General features: G+C 35.0%; 1 long non-coding RNA gene across 1 annotated transcript; it reads left to right on the top strand.

Annotated features, from left to right (window-relative positions):
• The first annotated feature begins 3479 nt into the window (after positions 1–3479).
• LOC121225637 (uncharacterized) lies at positions 3480–4301 on the top strand. Its single transcript, XR_005923494.1, has 2 exons — positions 3480–3801; positions 4098–4301. It is a non-coding gene; the product is annotated as an uncharacterized lncRNA (long non-coding RNA).
• Positions 4302–18046: the final 13745 nt, after the last annotated feature.

The raw sequence follows: 18046 nt of genomic DNA, 5'->3' as shown, positions 1-18046 counted from the left end.
AACATTGAGCACAGAGCCTTTTCCTTTATCAGTTCCCTTGTTCAACCATTGAGTTAACTGGGCCATCATACTCCCTTGAGATTCTATCATTTTGTCTATCATTTTTTGCTGCTCATTCATTTGCTATTGAAACTGCTCCTGCATTTCCTTTTGGAACTGTTCTAGCCTTTCCATCCTTTGATCCATGTCCTTAGTTTTTGATCGAGTACCGTAGTGATGTTTAGTAGGCTGGTTGGTTTCCAGATTAACTTAGGAGTGATTTAAATTAATTAGAATCTTTTAATATTTTTAAATGCATATGAAGTAATGTAATGCATGAAATGAATGCAAAAAGATGTTGATTCTGATTCAATTATATTTAGAAAACTTTACTAGAAAGCAAATTTCTTTACATAAAGCAGATACATGTACGACCACGCCCTTATATTCCAAGAGACAACATCGATCTTTTTCTTCATCCGCATACTTAAGATAAATCCCGCAAATTTTCAATAAATGCCACTGCTAGCTCCCTTTTTCTTGATCCTGGTCATGATTCATCGTTTTCCTATTCTCGTAATGCTCATCAGCTTCTTTAAGGGAATTGGAATGTCGAAAGCTCTTAGACAATCATCTTAAATCCTCGGGCCACAAAGTAAAGTCACAAACTCTTCTATCACCCTTATTGTGTTTCTCAGAATATATTCAGGCAGCCATATTATTTTCCACTTTATCAAGAAAACTTTTTTCCATGATAAGCTTTCTATCTAGCAACTGAATATGAACGACACCTTTTATAATGAAATGAAATGCCATGTCAGGCAATCAAAATAAGACACAAAAAGTCAGTATCATATAAAACCATAGAATATAATCAAGAAATAAAAATACCTAGTCGGATATCTACTAGGGTTCACTATATGTAGTTTGGCTCTAAGGTAAGGGTACCTGAACTAGCAGATTCCTCGATCCTCACCCATTATAGGCTCATATGGACCAAGTTCAGTTCAGGGGAATACATTTCCTTATGGCTGCACGGAGATGAAAATCTCACGAAGACACAGGTACGGATGTATCCCGAAAGCAATCCGCTATCTTGCATGGAGGTGAAGACCTCACGAAGGAAATAGCTTCTCACTCCCACTTAAAAGGATATAATCGAGTGGTCATGTAATGAAATATGCAGAAACATCAAAATTCAAACCAATAAAGTAATTACAAACTGAAGTAATTATAGTCGTAACAAAAATGGACAAAATACAACAAAATGATCGTAAATTTAAACCAAGTTTTCGGGTGACATCTAGGCATTCGGTGTGATTCTACCTAGGGTAGGCTCCTAAGGCTCATTATATGCGGTTCGGTTCTAAAGTAAGGGTACCCGAACCAGCAGATTCCTCGATCTTCACCCATTATAGGCTCTTATAGATCAAGTTCGGTTCAGGGGAACACATTTTCCCTATGACTATACGGAGATGATAGTCTCACGAAGGCATAGGTACCGATGTATTCCGAAAGCGACCCACTATCCTATACAAAGGTGAAAACCTCACAAAGGAATAGTTTCTCACTCCCACTTAGAAGGGTAAAATCATTCAACTCATGTAATGAATAATACAAAGATCAATTAAGCAAGAAAATGAATGAATGCACAATGATCTCATGATTTTTTTAAAAAAAATTATTTTCTCGACAATAAGACAGAAATTAATCTACTTTGTGGCTCGACTCTCGTATATATCCCCAGCGGAGTCACCAAGCTGTCGAAACCATTTTTATTTTTGGAAAAAAACAAAAATTAGTTGTCGATGAAAATTTGGAGTCGCCACCAATCTTTTATTAAGGTGTGATTGGATCACCTAAAAACGACTTTAGTCTACGAGTTTTAGAAAAACGGGTTCGGGAGTCAGTTACGTACGAGGAAGGATTAGCACCCTCGTAACGCCCAAAAATTGGTGCCAAGCTGATTAATAAATGTCTTAATGTCGAGAGTTGAAAAATACGATCCTTAATTAAATTAAGTTATTTATTAAGACTTTCTCATTTAAAAAAAAAAGAAAATATCACACCCAATGCGTTAGGGCACAATATTTTATTCCTTTCAAGATGAGTTGGTCCAAAAAATTCGTGCAATAAAACTTAAGAAAATATTTAATTGTTTAAAATTTATGAAGAAATCGCAGCCCAATACGTTAGGGCACAATTTCCTAAAATCCCAAACATTCAATATTTCCTTCTTCTTTTTTTAAATCTTTATCTCGAGAAATCAACGTGTCACATCCAATACGTTAGGACACAACATATTGAATTCTCGATGACAAGTTTTATTTTGTTTGATTAAAGAGTAATTATCGATTGTTAGATTTAACAAAGAAAATCGGAACTCAATACGTTAGGGCTCAATTTTCTTGAGAATCCTAAATTCGAGTATTATCTCAATTTTGAAAATTTTAAAATCGAGTAAAAAATGACGTAATGCTACATTAAGTGTAAAATACAATAATAAATACAACAATGGCATAGAAATAAACGAAATTAATGTATATAAAAAACAACAACATGTAAAGTATCAAATGAATAAAATATAAATGAAAGCACAAATCAATAAGCAAATGAAGGAAATAAAAAAATATAAAGAGAAAAAGAAAAAAAAGGTACAAAATATATACATGGAAATTATGAAAACGTAAACATAACTTATACATAAAATTTTAGGGTTATAAAACTTATATATAAAATACGTAATGCATTTATGAAAACAAGAAAAATATATAAATATATACATATATGGAAATTTGAAATAAATAAAAAATATAGTTAAAAATAAATACCATCTAAAAATATAGTATCCAAATAAATTTAAAAGTAGATATTATATACAAAATACATAAAATAATATATATAAATATATTTAAATCAGTTATGCATAGGGATTGAAAAAAAAATCATATTACAGTATATATATAATAGTACGTATAAAAAAAAGGTTGAAATAAATGAAATATATAATGGAGTATTTTAAAAAGAAATGAATTATATATGAAATAAATGGAAATAATATAATAACATGTAATCGATGATTTATTATGCATGTATAAGAAATAATTTGATATAAATTGTACCCGTATAAAAATATTATAAGAATATTTATTGTATAAATACTTAAATATAAAGTACTTAAATATAAAAATGGATTTAAAAAATATATTATAAAAAAATAAAACCACAAAAAAGGCATATATTATGTTGAGTTAAATAAAAAAATACAATAATAATATAAGTAAAACTCAAAATAATAGTGTATAATAGGATAATGTATATAAAAAATGAAAATATGGCCGAATATACCACCAATAATAATAATAAATTAATTAATAAATTAATAAAAAAGCAAATGTTAAAACAGATTAAATCACAATTGAATCTAAATTAACAAGAAAAGAATAGCATTATAAATAAGATGAGGGGCTAAGTGTAATATACGGATTACATGGGGGCAGATTGGAAATATTTCCTCGCCCCCAAAACGCTGCACATTGCTCAGGATCTAAGTGAAACAAAAACAAAAATGTAAGTTGAAATTTAAAATAAATAAAATCTGATTTGAAAACACTACAAAATAAGAGGGATTAAATGCACAAATTACCCAAAAGCACAATATAAAAGCTATCTATAACCCTAAAATCAGAATCTTTTCCATTCTCATTAAACCATCAAAAAAAACTAAATCCTCTCACACTCTTCTGCCGCCTTCAAACCCAAAACTTCATCAGACCCCGATTTGGATAGAGTAAACGAGGTTTCGACGACGCTGGTATGAAGGTAAGAATTTCTTTCTTTTCTTTTTCTTTTATTCAAGAACAGATAAAAAAATAAATAAAAATAAAAAATAAAAAAACTTTGAGAATCACCTTAAAGAAAACTGATGTATTTTATTGCTTTTTTTTTTGTATCCAGTATATGTCAATCCCCCCATTTTACAGTATTTTTGATGGCTTTTTATAGCCGAATGAAAACATAATAGCAGAAACCAATCTAAAGAAGAAACAAATCTGCTTCATTATTTGATTTTCGAATATTTGATTGTGTTTCCTTTTTTGTTTCTCTTTGATGCGCAGGTATGGGGACGCTTGTGGCTGCGGCGCAAAGGGCTTCCTCAGAAACCCTAGGGTTTCTGCAAATGATTTGGGCCACCGAGCTTTGGGCCCCTATTGTACTTCGGGTTTTGGGCCACATAGGCCTCTTTGTAATTTGGGCCTTTTACCCGGGCCAAAATCGGGTATTACAGTATTAAAATCATTAAATAAGTTGATATTATCTTATATTAATAATTAGTAATTCTAAAATATTCAAAATAGTATAATTTTTGCAAATAGACCTAATTGGGTTCATAGATGGCAAAACTCGAATTGCCCGATGGATTTCAAATCGATCCGCTTCAAATGAAGTAAACTTTTTTTCTTTTGAATGGTGGATGCAGGGCATGGTGGATTTTTTCTTTTCAATAGTGGGAATGGAGCGGTTATAGTACTTGCTTGCCCCACCTTGACCCGTTCCACTATATGAAATTATCGTTTTATTCTTATATATATAAACTATTAAAAAGTAAAAAATGAATAATGTAATATAGAAAAATTTTCATATACTATATATTTAAAATTTTTTTGAAAAATTATGTTTAAATATTTGTTTTAATTTTAAAAGATTGAAAATGTTAAAAATAAGTAGCAAAAATTAAATTGAAGCGGGGTTGGGTGGGACGGAGATGGATGTATCTAACATCCATGGAGGTGATAGTGGTTTTCAATATTATAAATCCATAGTGGAGAGGGGTAAGTAGTGGAATAGAGCGAGCCAACTAGGGAACAGTGGTGGATTTAGCAATATTTATCCCTATCCTGCTCCATTGCCATCCCTAGGTTCATAATAGTAACGACTCAGTTTCTAATGGCGTTGAAAAATGCGGTTTTGAGACTGTTTTTGTAAATTGAGTCCATAACTATTAAATAAAAATATCTACGAGGTTATTTATATAGGTAAATTGAATTATGGATAAATAAATTAGTCGAATTAAGGATAATTAAAGTTCAGGGACTAAAATATAAAGTTCAGCCGCTGCTGATGTATCCTTTGTAAAAAGGGCCTTTATTATGTCCTGTTTACAAGTAATCCTTTTCTTTGTCAATCAAATCTGCTACTGATGTATATATGATATCAATATGCTGAATTTTTACTCTTCCTTCCCTAGGACTCGGCAGCCACGCATCATTCCATATGTTGACCATCTGCCCATTACCAATTTTCCATTTCGTACCTTGTTCTAGAATATTGCGTGCTCCCAAAATACTCCACCAGGTAAAAGAAGGGTAAGGCCCCAAGTTCGCATTCATAAAATCCCGTTGGGGATAATATTTTGCTTTCAATATTCGTGCACGTAAAGAATCGGGTTCTGAGATTAGTTTTCATCCTTGTTTTGCCAACAGGGCTAAATTAAAATTTGAAAGCTCCCTAAATTACATCCCCCTTGCGCCTTTGGGACACACAAAGTAATCCATTTACACCAATAAATGCCTTTTTTGGTTTTTAAATTACACCACTAGAATTTATATAAAATATTTTCTAATTCACGACATAAGGACACAGGTAAAATGAAACATTGTATCGTATAAATTGGTAACGCTTGTAAAATGGATTTGAGAAATACCTCTTTACCTCCTAAAGATAAATTGCGTATGCTCCAACTACTTAATTTTTTCAAGAATCTTTCTTTAAGTTCCACAAACGCATGTTTCTTCCTTCATCCCACCATTGTTGGAAGCCCAAATATTTCTCTAGATTATTCAAAATCCTCACCCCCAACACACTTGCTACTTGATATCTTATTTTGTTGTTCACGTTACTATTGAAATTAGTAAGTGAATTTTCAAAATTTACCATTTGCCCCAAGACTTCTTCATATTTATTTATAACTTTTCATTGTTGTTGCCCCATCTATCTGTAGCCTCTCTAAATAAAATATTATCATCTGTAAAAAATAAATGTGTTAATGCCATTCCACTCCTTCCCACTTTTGCTCCTTTAATTTTGTCCTCTCTATTAGCCATATTCAACAACGTAGAGAAGCCTTCTGCACAGATTAAAAATAGATATGAGCTCAGTGAGTCTCTCTTCTTTAGTCCCCTTGTGGGTCAAAATTCTTCTCCTTTCACTCCGTTTAGCACCACTGAATAAGAAACGCTTTTAACACACTTCATGACCGAATAAATTCATGCTTCATAAAACCCTAATTTGTGCAACATTCTTTTAAGAAAGATCCATTCAACTCTATCATAAGTTTTACTCATGTCTAGTTTTAAAGCAAATGACCCTACAACACCCATTCTTTTCTTATTGAATGAATGCAGGGTTTCATATTCAACAAGAATATTATCGGTAATTTGCCTTTTGGGTACAAACACCTAAACACAAAGGTCCAAAAATTTGCGAAACCTATTAACGACAACCTTTGATATAATTTTATAAATGACGTTGCAAAGATTTATGGGCCTGAATTGACCCATATTTTTTGGCGTAGTAACTTTGGGTATTAGGACTATGTTTGTTCTATTAATCTCTTCCATATCCTTACGACCATTGAGCACATCCAGATAATAGCTAACTACATCACCCCATATTATATGCCAATATTTATGATAGAAAAATGCCTGAAATCCATCCTTACTTGAAGCTTTAAGAGGAGCTATAGACTTCATTGCTTCAATAATTTCGTCAATTTTGAGTTCAACCATCAACTTCTCATTAATGCTTTCTGAAATACATGGTTGCACTCCTACCATTAACTTATCACTATCTTTTACTTCTTTTATGAGAATAGTCCCTTGAAATACTTTGTTGCCATTTCAATTAAGGCCTTGTCCTTTCGCACCCATTCTCCATTATCGTCCTCTAAAATAGTCACTCTATTTCTTTTCTTTCTGATTGAGGTACAATTATAAAAAAAAGTTGTGTTGCAATCTCCCATTCGAAGCCAATTTATTCTTACCATTTATTCCCAAAATAATTACTTTTTGTCAGTTTCTAAGTTTAATGCCAATTTAACATCCATAATTTTTGCCAATGTATCCTCCTCTGGATCTTTCTCATTTAATTCACTCAGTCTATTGTTTAGTGCATTCTTTCTGTTATCTTTATTGCCCATATTTGTCATTGCCCTTTCTTTTAATAATTTCCCAAGGTTTTCAAGCTTCCTTGGTAGTATGTTTTCATCCTCCTTCTATACGTTTGAAATATGCTCCTCAAAACCTTCTTCCATACTCCAATCAGCATTAAATCGGAATGGAACCTCCCCCCGTACTGTCATGTCCCTCATTCCTTTTCTTGTATAAATTAAAATTGGGCAATAATCCGAAAAACTGTGTTGTAGATGATTCACCATGTAATCTGGGAAAGATTCCCACCAGGCTACATTTTCAACTCCTTTGTCTAATCTTTCTCTTATGTTATTGTTAGAAAGCTTGCCCCTTTCCCATGTAAACCATTGACCAGTGAAACCAACTCACATTCCTCTAAAACATCTCTAAAAGCACCCATTTGTCTATTATCACTCAAACATCCTCCCCTTTTTTCAAAGGACAACATTATTTCATTAAAATCTCCTATTACCATCCATTGTAAGTTACAAATTCTCTTTAGCTGCCTTAAAATATTCCATGAATCCTTCCTTTGATTCTCCATCGGGGATCCATAAAAACCAGTAAGCCGCCATAAAACCTTCCCATCTTCCTTATTTACCTCAACATCTATATGTAAATGGGAGAAATTTCTTAACATAACAGATATACCCTCCTTCCATCCTAAAGACAAACCTTCTCTCGACCCATTTGCCCCAACATCAATTCCGTTCCCGAACCCACCACTCTTCTTTATTCTTTCCGTACTCCTTGCATTAACCTTTGTATTAATAAGAAACAAAACCTGGGGCTTAACTTGTCTCAGCCTGTGCTTAAGACGTCTAATTGCCCGTGGTTGCCCTAGACCACAGATATTCTAACTGAAGGCTTTCATTGTGACTGGTTGACCTACTTATTAGCGATCGTCGATAATTCATAATTTGTCTCCATATTCTCCGAGTTGAGGTTGCATTGGTTTGGATTTCCCGACTAATGTACTCTCTGCCTTTTTTTTTTCCATCTACTAACCTGATCGGCTTTTCCTCCGACTCTGAATTTGACTTTTCTTCATAATGGCCTTGAACGTAAAGATTTTCATGTATCTCACTCTCCTATTTTCCTCCCAATCCATTCTCGAATTTCCTACTTCCACTGGCTCTTCTCGTAACCATTTGCTACTAGTTGTTATTGCCCTCATCGGTGGGGCTTTTAAAGAAATATCCCACCCAAATGCTACTTCCTATGACTTCAAAGTTACACGACTTGGACAAAAACTTTCTCTGCCCTAGCCTACCGCAGAGAAAACAGAATGGAGATAGTTTCTCATATTGAAAGTTCACATATGTAGCTTTATCTTGCCCAAATATAAGACACTTATTCCTTTTTAGGGGTAAACAGACATTTAATCAAACCTTAATTCGCATGAATTTTCTAACCCCCTTACTATTGATGCGACATCATATTCTATGAATTTCCCGATAAAATTTCCAAACTACCTTGCTAAACCCTTCTGGCATAAGTCCCAATGAAAGATTATAGACTTGCACCTAGAATGTCGTAAAATTTAGAGAAACTTGTACAAGGTCTTCCCCTTTTAATAAATAGCGGAAAATGATAAGATATCTATTGAAAAACCATGGCATCCCATACTCTATGTAGATCTACCTTGTTGTAAAATCTGAATAAAATTCTTTTATCTTCAATTTTTGTGATAGATATCCCTTCAATTGGATGCCACAATTCTGTAACCAAGTTTCTCATTGATGGAAAGTGAAATATATTATCTGTCAATACCCTTCCTATGAGGCAAAAATTAAAATCTTCTTCAGCATAATCCTCATCATCGAACGCCTGAACTGGTTCTTCTTCATCATCGGCAATATTGAGATTTGCCAACTCCTCCTCCATTGGCGGCATTATAAGACAAATCGCTTTTTTCTTAAAACAACCCTAAATAATTGAAGAGAAGAAAAACCCTTCAAAACGTGCCACTTATGGGCAAACGATAGGACTTGGGTGTGCCACTTATCGGCAGACGAAAGAACTTGGGCACACCACTTATCGACAGACTTTTGTAAATAATATACATTTAAATGATATTAAAATATTAAGTTATAATACAACATAAAAAAAATAATTTATTGTAACTCATTGTTAATATTTTGATACATGAAATATAAATTTAAAATTTTTTTTAGGCTAAATTATGTCATAAGTTTTTTTACTTTTCAAAAATTTAGAATTTAGTCCTTATACTTTTATTAAATTTATTATTTATTATGTATTTTCACATAGGACAAAATTATTTTATATTTCAATTAATCGATTATTTTAAAATTTATCATTTATTATTATTCCAAAATTATATGAATAAGCACAAAAATCAATTACCATTTATATTACCGCGATTTTAGTCCCTATACAATTATAGCCGTTTACGTCTAAGAGTTTTGAATTTCAAATTATATTACAGCGATTTTGGAAGTCAGAAATTGTCCCCATTTTCGTACGGATTTTAATCAATTACGAAAAACAAAGCAGTGGGGGAGTCGCTATGTGGCTTAACCAAAATCTCACTAACTACTGCTGGTTTATGTAAACTTTTAATTTTATTTTTTAGGTTTCGTCTCGATTCGATCCAAACAATAAATTTAAAATTTTATCTAAATCTGATCTAAACAAAAAATGTTAAGTTCGGGTTTAGTTTGGCCCTAAAATGAAATTAAAATTTTATTCAAGTCTGATCCAAATAAAAGAAATACTAAGCTCGGGCTTGGCTTGGCCTGACCCGACCAGTTTGTATTAATTTTTTTCTATATTATTTTTTATATAAAAATTAAAAAATACAATACATCAAATATACTAAAAATATTAAAATAAATGTTTACTAATAAATTGAAAATACATTAAAAAAGTTTTTACATTTAAATAACATTAAGATAGTTGCAACTTAAGAAACAAATATCTCTAAAATAGGAGCAAAGTTAATAATAAAACAATAGTTATATAATAGTAAAACAACAAAATAGTAACAATAAAATAGTAGCAATATAATAGTAAAACAACAAAATAGTAACAATACAATAGTAAAATGACAGTAAAACAACATCAAAACTGTAGTAAACAGTAGTGAAAGATATTATACAAATTCAAGTCGAGCCAATAAATCTTACTCGAAGCTCAGCTTGTTTAAAAAATGAAACTTATTTTTCCATCCAAATCTATTTTTTAAACTTACATTTTTACTAAAACCTTTGTTGTAGGCCAATTTTAGCCCATTTACATCAAAACCCAATTTAGTCTTACCTAACCCACCAAAATTAAACCCAAAACCTAAAATATTAACTACCCAAAGCCCAATTTACAAATTCAAGTCGAGCCAATAAATCTTACTCGAAGCTCAGCTTGTTTAAAAAATGAAACTTATTTTTCCATCCAAATCTATTTTTTAAACTTACATTTTTACTAAAACCTTTGTTGTAGGTCAATTTTAGCCCATTTACATCAAAACCCAATTTAGTCTTACCTAACCCACTAAAATTAAACCCAAAACCTAAAATATTAACTACCCAAAGCCCAATTTACATCAAAACCCCAATGGCCCAAACCCTAAGCCCAAATCAAAATAAAAAAAAACCCTAGCCCACAACTTAAACTTTTCTCAACTAAATCTTAGCTTTTTCCACCACCAACTCCACTAGCCACACTTGCTCCATTACCTACTCCACTAACCACACTTGCTCCACCACCACTTGTACCTACAAATGAAGATATAAACAATAAAAAAATATTTTGTAAATGGCTATATAAGCCTTCTCATATTTTGTATAAAAGGGGGGGAAGATTTTTTTGGAGAGTTTTTGGGAGAGAAAGTTATTGTAAAGGATTTTTGGAGAGGTTTCTTTTTAAAGTAATCAAGGAGAAGAGTTATTGTGAAGGCTAGTTTTTGGAGAAGCTAGTTTTTTTGGAGATTAATCAAAAATCAAAGCAAAAGAGGTTTCTTTGTCTATTCTCATTTTAAGTTCTTTGTTTACTTATTGTTTTCCTTTCAATCTTATTTTGTTTCTTTTATACGAAAGTAAAAAATAAAAGGAGGAAGCTTACCCATTTTTACCGAAAAAGTTTTTTTGAGGTCCGGCTGCAGTGTACGGTGGTGCCGGCGGCGGTCCGACGACCGGACGATGGCCGGCCTTGTGGCCGAAAATCACCCACCCTCTCCCTCTCTTTTTTTGTTATTATTATATTTCTTAATATTATATTATATATATTCTTTTAATATATTAGGTATATTTTAAATTTTATATTACGTATATATATATTTTATACTATTTTATTTATATATCTTTAATATTATATTATTTATATATATATATATTTTTTCTACATGTTATCTTATGTATATATCTTAACTATATTATGTATGTATTTTTAACACTATATTATGTACATATTTTTAATATTATCATGTATTTATTTTTATATATGTACATATTGATGTAGTATTATTAATAGTATTTTTTTTAACATCATTATTATTTCTAATATATATTATGTACATCTTTTTTATTTCTATTTTATTTTTTATTTGTCAATATTAATTATTATTATTCTAATATTTTGATATTTTAATATTTTATATTTTATATATTTTATTATTCTCATCATTGTTCGCATTTTTTGACAATAATATTCTTGAATTTTTTTTACTATCATTTTAAAAACTTTTTACATTTTAATTTTAAGAATAAGGCAATGTACCAATTTTAACATTAAGTCATCGATTTTATCGCTATTTTGGGTGAAATTAATCGGCTCGTGTTAAAAACGGGACGTCCTTCTAAAAAACAAAAAAACTTGCAACTTCTCATTTCCTTCAATCGGATCACACTTAAATGTCAAATTGAATTCGTATTTTTGAAAATCAAGACAACATGTGTTTAATAAGATACCAATTTTGGGCGTCGCGAGGGTGCTAATACCTTCCTCGCGCGTAACCGACTCCCGAACCCTAAATTTTCTCTGAATTTTAACGTAGACCTAAACTTAGCCTTTTATTTGTTTTAATAAGAGATCTAACAGGTGTCCGATCACACCTAGGAAAAAGGATCGGTGGCGACTCCCTGTTTATTTCAAAAATCAAACGTCAAATTTCAAACTTTTTTTCAATAAATCGCCACAATTAGCGACCAAGCTAAGCTAAAATAAAATTTTTACGTCGCTACAGCTGGCGACTCCACTGGGGACACTTTTTGAGAGTCGAGTCGAGTTAAGCATATGTTGTTAAAATTTGCAAAAATTCATTGTTCAAAAACATATTTAGTCGTGATCCTTAAAATTTTAAATTTCGAAGAATCATTTGTATCGTGTTGTAAATATTTTCCTAACTTGTTTATCATCCGTTTTTTAGCTCTAAGTTTTTACGATTCTAGTTTTTAGTTTTAAATAAAGAGAAAAGGTTTGCAAGTTTCTCCCCACACACCGTGCACATGCATTTTTGTTGCATAACATGAGCTCTATACCCGGGCTCTGTCCCTGTTAAGTGAAAGTAAACGCTACGCCTTCGTGAGTTAACTCGTTCCTCCGCATAGGCTAGTGAATACTTTCGGGTTACATATGACTTATGCTTTCGTGAGTTAACTCGTCCCTCCGTATAGGCATAAGTAAATGTAATCCCTCGAATTGATCTCATAAGCCTATGATGGGCCATGACCGAGGCTCTGTACTAATCTTAGTAGATGATAGTACAGACGATTCGAGTACCCATCTAGAACCAAAACCGCATATAGTGAACCATACGAGCCATCCAACTAGAGCCATGTCGAACCTCCGCTCCTTTAGTAGTCACCGAAATAAGTACACGGGAAAGCACATCTTACCTTCTATTTCTTTTACATTTGTGCTTTCTAAGCAAGGGAATCGAGTCCACTAGACCAAGTAGCTTAATTTGTTAGATTTTCCACAGTTTTTCTCTGTTTATATGTGTTGCGCTAACCAAGGTCGTTGGTCTGTATTTCTATTTTTCATCATGCATCGAAAGCATCTTGTTAGGAAGGTGTTGATTAGAGATTGGTTGCCAAAAACGGGTTTCTAATAGAGGAGTCAATTATACGAGTGACTGAAACGTTGTGTTATACTCCTTTGATTAAGGAAATGCCTAAATATGGCCTATCTTGAAATTAACACCAAATTTTTGCATATTCATTCATGACTGACATTCATTTGACATTCATGTATTCATTCATGCATTCATTCATACATTGCATATCCCATACTCGGTCGCTGAAGATAAAATATATAATTCGCAGTTGTAATACCACAAGACTGGAACCACGTCATCCGTATAAAACGCGCCGACAAGCTAGAGTAATGGAAGCTGAATTCAATGAGAGAATTGAAAAGATGGAAAGGGCTCAAAAGGAATTACAAGAGCAACTGGCCAAATCGCAACAAGAGACGAGAGACCTAATGGTGAGATCTCGAGAGGAATCACTCGAGCAAAGAGATCAGATGGCTAAAATGATGGAGATGATGACAACTTTGGTCAAAGGAAAAGGACCCATGCAGAACCCCGATGCTATGGAACCTCAGTCAAGAATTCACCACGTTCAGGATCCACTCTATCCCCCGGGATTCACTCCACTGCATGCCCACACCACACAACGAGGGTATACTCAAGGGGAACCCATAGGCTTGGAACAACGACCTATGGCACCTGCTCCACCCGCTAATTTGGGGCAAAGAATGTTCGCGTCGAACCCAGGGGCAAGCCCTGCTGATCCACTAGTTCCAGATCTGGACGACCCAGCAGAGGTAGCCAGGTTGAAATTGAATAATCATGATGCAAAATATAGAAGTCTAGAGGAAAGACTCAAAGCAATAGAAGGCACTGAAGTCTTCTCCGCACTAGGTGCCAAAGAACTCAGTTTGGTACCTGATCTAATCTTGCATCCGAAATTTAAGGCGCCTGATTTTGAAAAGTATGATGGGATAAGGTGCCCAAAAGCACATCTCATTATGTTCTGTCGAAAAATGACCGGTTATGTGAACGAGGATAAGCTACTCATACATTGCTTTCAAGATAGTCTAACAGGGTCAGCTCTTCGGTGGTACAACTAACTCAGTAGAGAAAAGATTCGATCCTGGAAGGACTTGGCGTCAGCATTTTGCGAGCAGTACAAGCATGTGTCGGATATGGTGCCAGACCGGATGACCTTGCAAATGATGGAGAAAAAGCCATCAGAAACCTTCAGACAATATACGCAGAGATGGAGAGACGTATCGGCCCAAGTGGAACCCCCACTAACAAAAACAGAGATAACCGTTCTCTTTATCAACACCTTAAAGGCGCCATTTTATGACAAATTAGTGGGAAGTGCCACGAAAGAGTTTGCGGATATTGTAATATCTGGTGAGCTCATAGAGAATACCGTCAAGAGCGGTAGAATGGAAGGCTCAGAAGGTTCAAAAATGGCAGCACCTATGAAGAAGAAAGAACCAGAAGCCCACATGGTGGGAATGGGAAGCCATTATGCCTCTAATCCATATCCGAACCAACCCCGACCTCAAAATTATCCACCTCGAATTTCTATTATCCCCCTTAAACCCCTTACTACCAAGCACCACATCCGTCCTGCCCCGTATACGCCACGAACAACCAAAAACCCGTCACCACTTTCCCACAAAACACGGTACCATCCCAAAGCCAACCCAGAAACGAACCAAGACCATCAAGGCATAATCCCGAGAGACCGCAATTTACCCCATCCCTGTGTCGTATGGGGAATTGTACCCAAAACTTTTAGAAAAATAGCTAATTTCTCCCCATTACATGGCACCCCTTAAACCTCCATACCCAAAGTGGTACGATCCAAACGCTAGTTGTGCATACCACGCAGGGAACCAAGGGCACTCTACTGAGAACTGTCTCGCTTTCAAAAGGAGAGTTCAAGGACTCATTGACGCGGGTATCCTACGATTCGATAGTGCTAGTAATGCCACGGGGAACCCGTTCCCTAACCATACCAAAGGGAATGTGAGCACAGTGGGAAAAGAGGATTAATGGAAGGTCAGAAGATGTGTATCAGAAATAAGGACGCCTCTGCAGAAAATTTAGGAGGTATTGGTTAAGAAAGGATTGCTCTGTCACTCTGATAGAATTTTTGGAGAAGAAGGTCAAAGTTTTTGCAATTTTCATGGGATTGTTGGACATGACATTCAGTCATGTGAGGACTTTAAAAGGTTACTTTAAGACCGGATGGATAATAAGGAGATCAAGGTCCTTAACAAGAGTGAAGATGCCAACGAAAGAGAAGTATGCGTCTCTGATAGCCAATCATCAGGGCCCCCTTATAGTGCTGATCGACCGTTGGTAATTTATTACGACGCGATGAGAGAGCCATTGAAACCACAGATGGTAATTGAAGTACCATCTCTTTTCCCGTATAAGGACAACAAAACAGTACCGTGGAGATATGATGTTAATATCGTTACACCGGAAGTTGAAAAGTCCAAAGCCATAATTGAAGATGTTGGGGAGGTAGGTCATTTTACTCGAAGTGGATGATGCTATTCTAAAGAAGTTGAACCGGTAAAGAAAAGTAGCGACTCGAAGCAAAAAGGGAAAGCAGTGATGCACGAGGTCGAAGTCGAGCAAGAAATTCCATCCGTGCAAGAAACTAAAAAGCCTGTGAATGAGGAAGAAGCTCAAGAATTCTTGAAATTTATTAAGCACAGCGAAATAGTGTGGTGGAACAATTGAGCAAGCAGCCAGCACGAATCTCAGTTCTATCTCTACTGTTAAATTCAGAGTCACACCGGAACGTTTTATTGAAGGTGTTAAATCAAGCTTACGTGGCCAACAACATATCTGTCGAAAAGCTTGATAGGTGGGTAAACAATCTGAATGCGGACAACTTTATCTCTTTTAGTGATGATGAGATACCGCTAAATGGTAGAGGTTCGGTGAAAGCGCTGTATATCACGACCCGCTGCAAGGACTACATAATACCAAACGTACTCATCGATAATGGGTCAGCGTTAAATGTTATGCCATTGGCTACGCTTTCCAGAATACCAATGGATTTGTCCTACTTAAAGCCCTGTCATTCCATGGTAAGGGCATTCGACGGGACGAAGTGCGAAGTCATGGGAAAGATCGAAATCCCTTTGGAAGTGGGCCCCTACATCTATGAGGTCGAATTCCAAGTCATGGACATTACACCCTCTTATAACTGCCTTTTGGGAAGATCTTGGATTCATTCTGCTGGAGCAGTCCCATCATCCCTCCATCAAAAGGTGAAATTCATCATGGATGGCTGTTTGGTCACAGTCGAGGGCGAAGAAGACATCGTCGCATCTATCTCTGCTGATGCGCCATACTTGGAAGTAAGCAAGGACGCAGTGGAATGTTCCTTTCGATCCCTTGAATTCATCAATGCCACTTTCATCGCTGAGGGAAATAGAATTCCGATGCCAAAACTGTCGAGAAATACCAGAATGGGTGTCAAGTTGACCGTAGGAAGGGGAGCTCGTGCAAGAAGAGGTTTAGGGAGACATCTGCAAGGAATAGTGAGGGCTTTAAAGCCAGTGCACCATAAGGCCCGATACGGTTTGGGGTTCCAGCCTTACATGCGCCAAAGAAGAAGACAGTGGAAGAAGGATCAAGAGAGAAGAATTGCAAGAACTTTGGGCTGAGAACCAGTTTGGGAACCAATAGAGTACCCTCCTTTGTCAAAAACATTTACATCTGCGGGAATGATGTACCCTGGACAAGATGATCCATGAAACATGCTGGGATTAATTAAAAGGGATTTTCAGAATGTCAGTATAAATGTCATTGACAAAGAAGCTGGTGCAAGTAAAAATGTCTCGAGGATACGCCCTTGCCCTCCTGGTTTCATGTTGAACAATTGGATTGCTGAGGAGTTTCTTGTAGTTTATAAGCCTTCAGAGTAATGCTAAACATCAACCTTCTATTGTGTCCTTAGATATAATGGAATTCTTTTGTAGGAGCTTGCATTCGCTCTTTATCATTTAAGTGAATATCAATGAAGATGCATTTTGTCACGATTTTTCGCATTATCACTAATTTCATAATCATTTTTTCATTTCATAGCCTATCCTTACATTTGCCTTATTGCCATGACATAACATTTTGTTTGTTGTTTCCAATACTTGGATGTCCCCCGATAGCTTCCTTTTCCATTCAACTTTCAGGTGCTCAGATATTGACGACATGAATAAGCCCGTTACGAATCTTGAAATTGATTTTGAGAAGGCTGTTTGCTTAGGAGAATTTGAAGCCGAAGAAAATGCTGAAGATTATGTCTCGTCTCCTGAATTGTTAAGAATGGTGGAACAAGAGGATAAACAGGTTCTGCCTCATGAAGAATCTGTGGAAACAATAAATTTGGGCACTGAAGAGAGGAAACAAGAAGTGAAGATTGGGACTTCTATTTCAGAAAGTACCAGGCATAGTTTGATCACTTTACTCCGCGAATACAAAGATGTTTTCGCGTGGTCATACCAGGACATGCCAGGGCTAGATGAAGATTTAGTGGTCCATAAGCTCCCATTAAAGCCAGAATGCAAGCCCATCCAGTAAAAATTAAGACGGATGAGGCCCGAAATGCTGTTGAAAATAAAAGAGGAAGTCAAGAAGCAATTTGACGTTGGCTTCCTACAAGCCTCTAAATATCCAGAATGGGTGGCTAACATAGTCCTGGTACCAAAGAAAGATGGAAAAGTACGAATGTGCGTGGATTACCGTGACCTGAATCGAGCAAGCCCAAAAGATAATTTTCCCTTGCCACATATTGACACGTTGGTGGACAACACAGCAAAACATTCATTGTTTTCTTTCATGGATGGATTCTCGGGGTATAATCAGATCAAGATGG

This window comes from Gossypium hirsutum, chromosome D13, assembly GCF_007990345.1.
Source record: "Gossypium hirsutum isolate 1008001.06 chromosome D13, Gossypium_hirsutum_v2.1, whole genome shotgun sequence".
In the NCBI taxonomy this organism is placed as follows: domain Eukaryota; kingdom Viridiplantae; phylum Streptophyta; class Magnoliopsida; order Malvales; family Malvaceae; genus Gossypium; species Gossypium hirsutum.
Note: the sequence above shows the minus strand (reverse complement) of the source record. Positions and strands in the feature narration are given on the sequence as shown.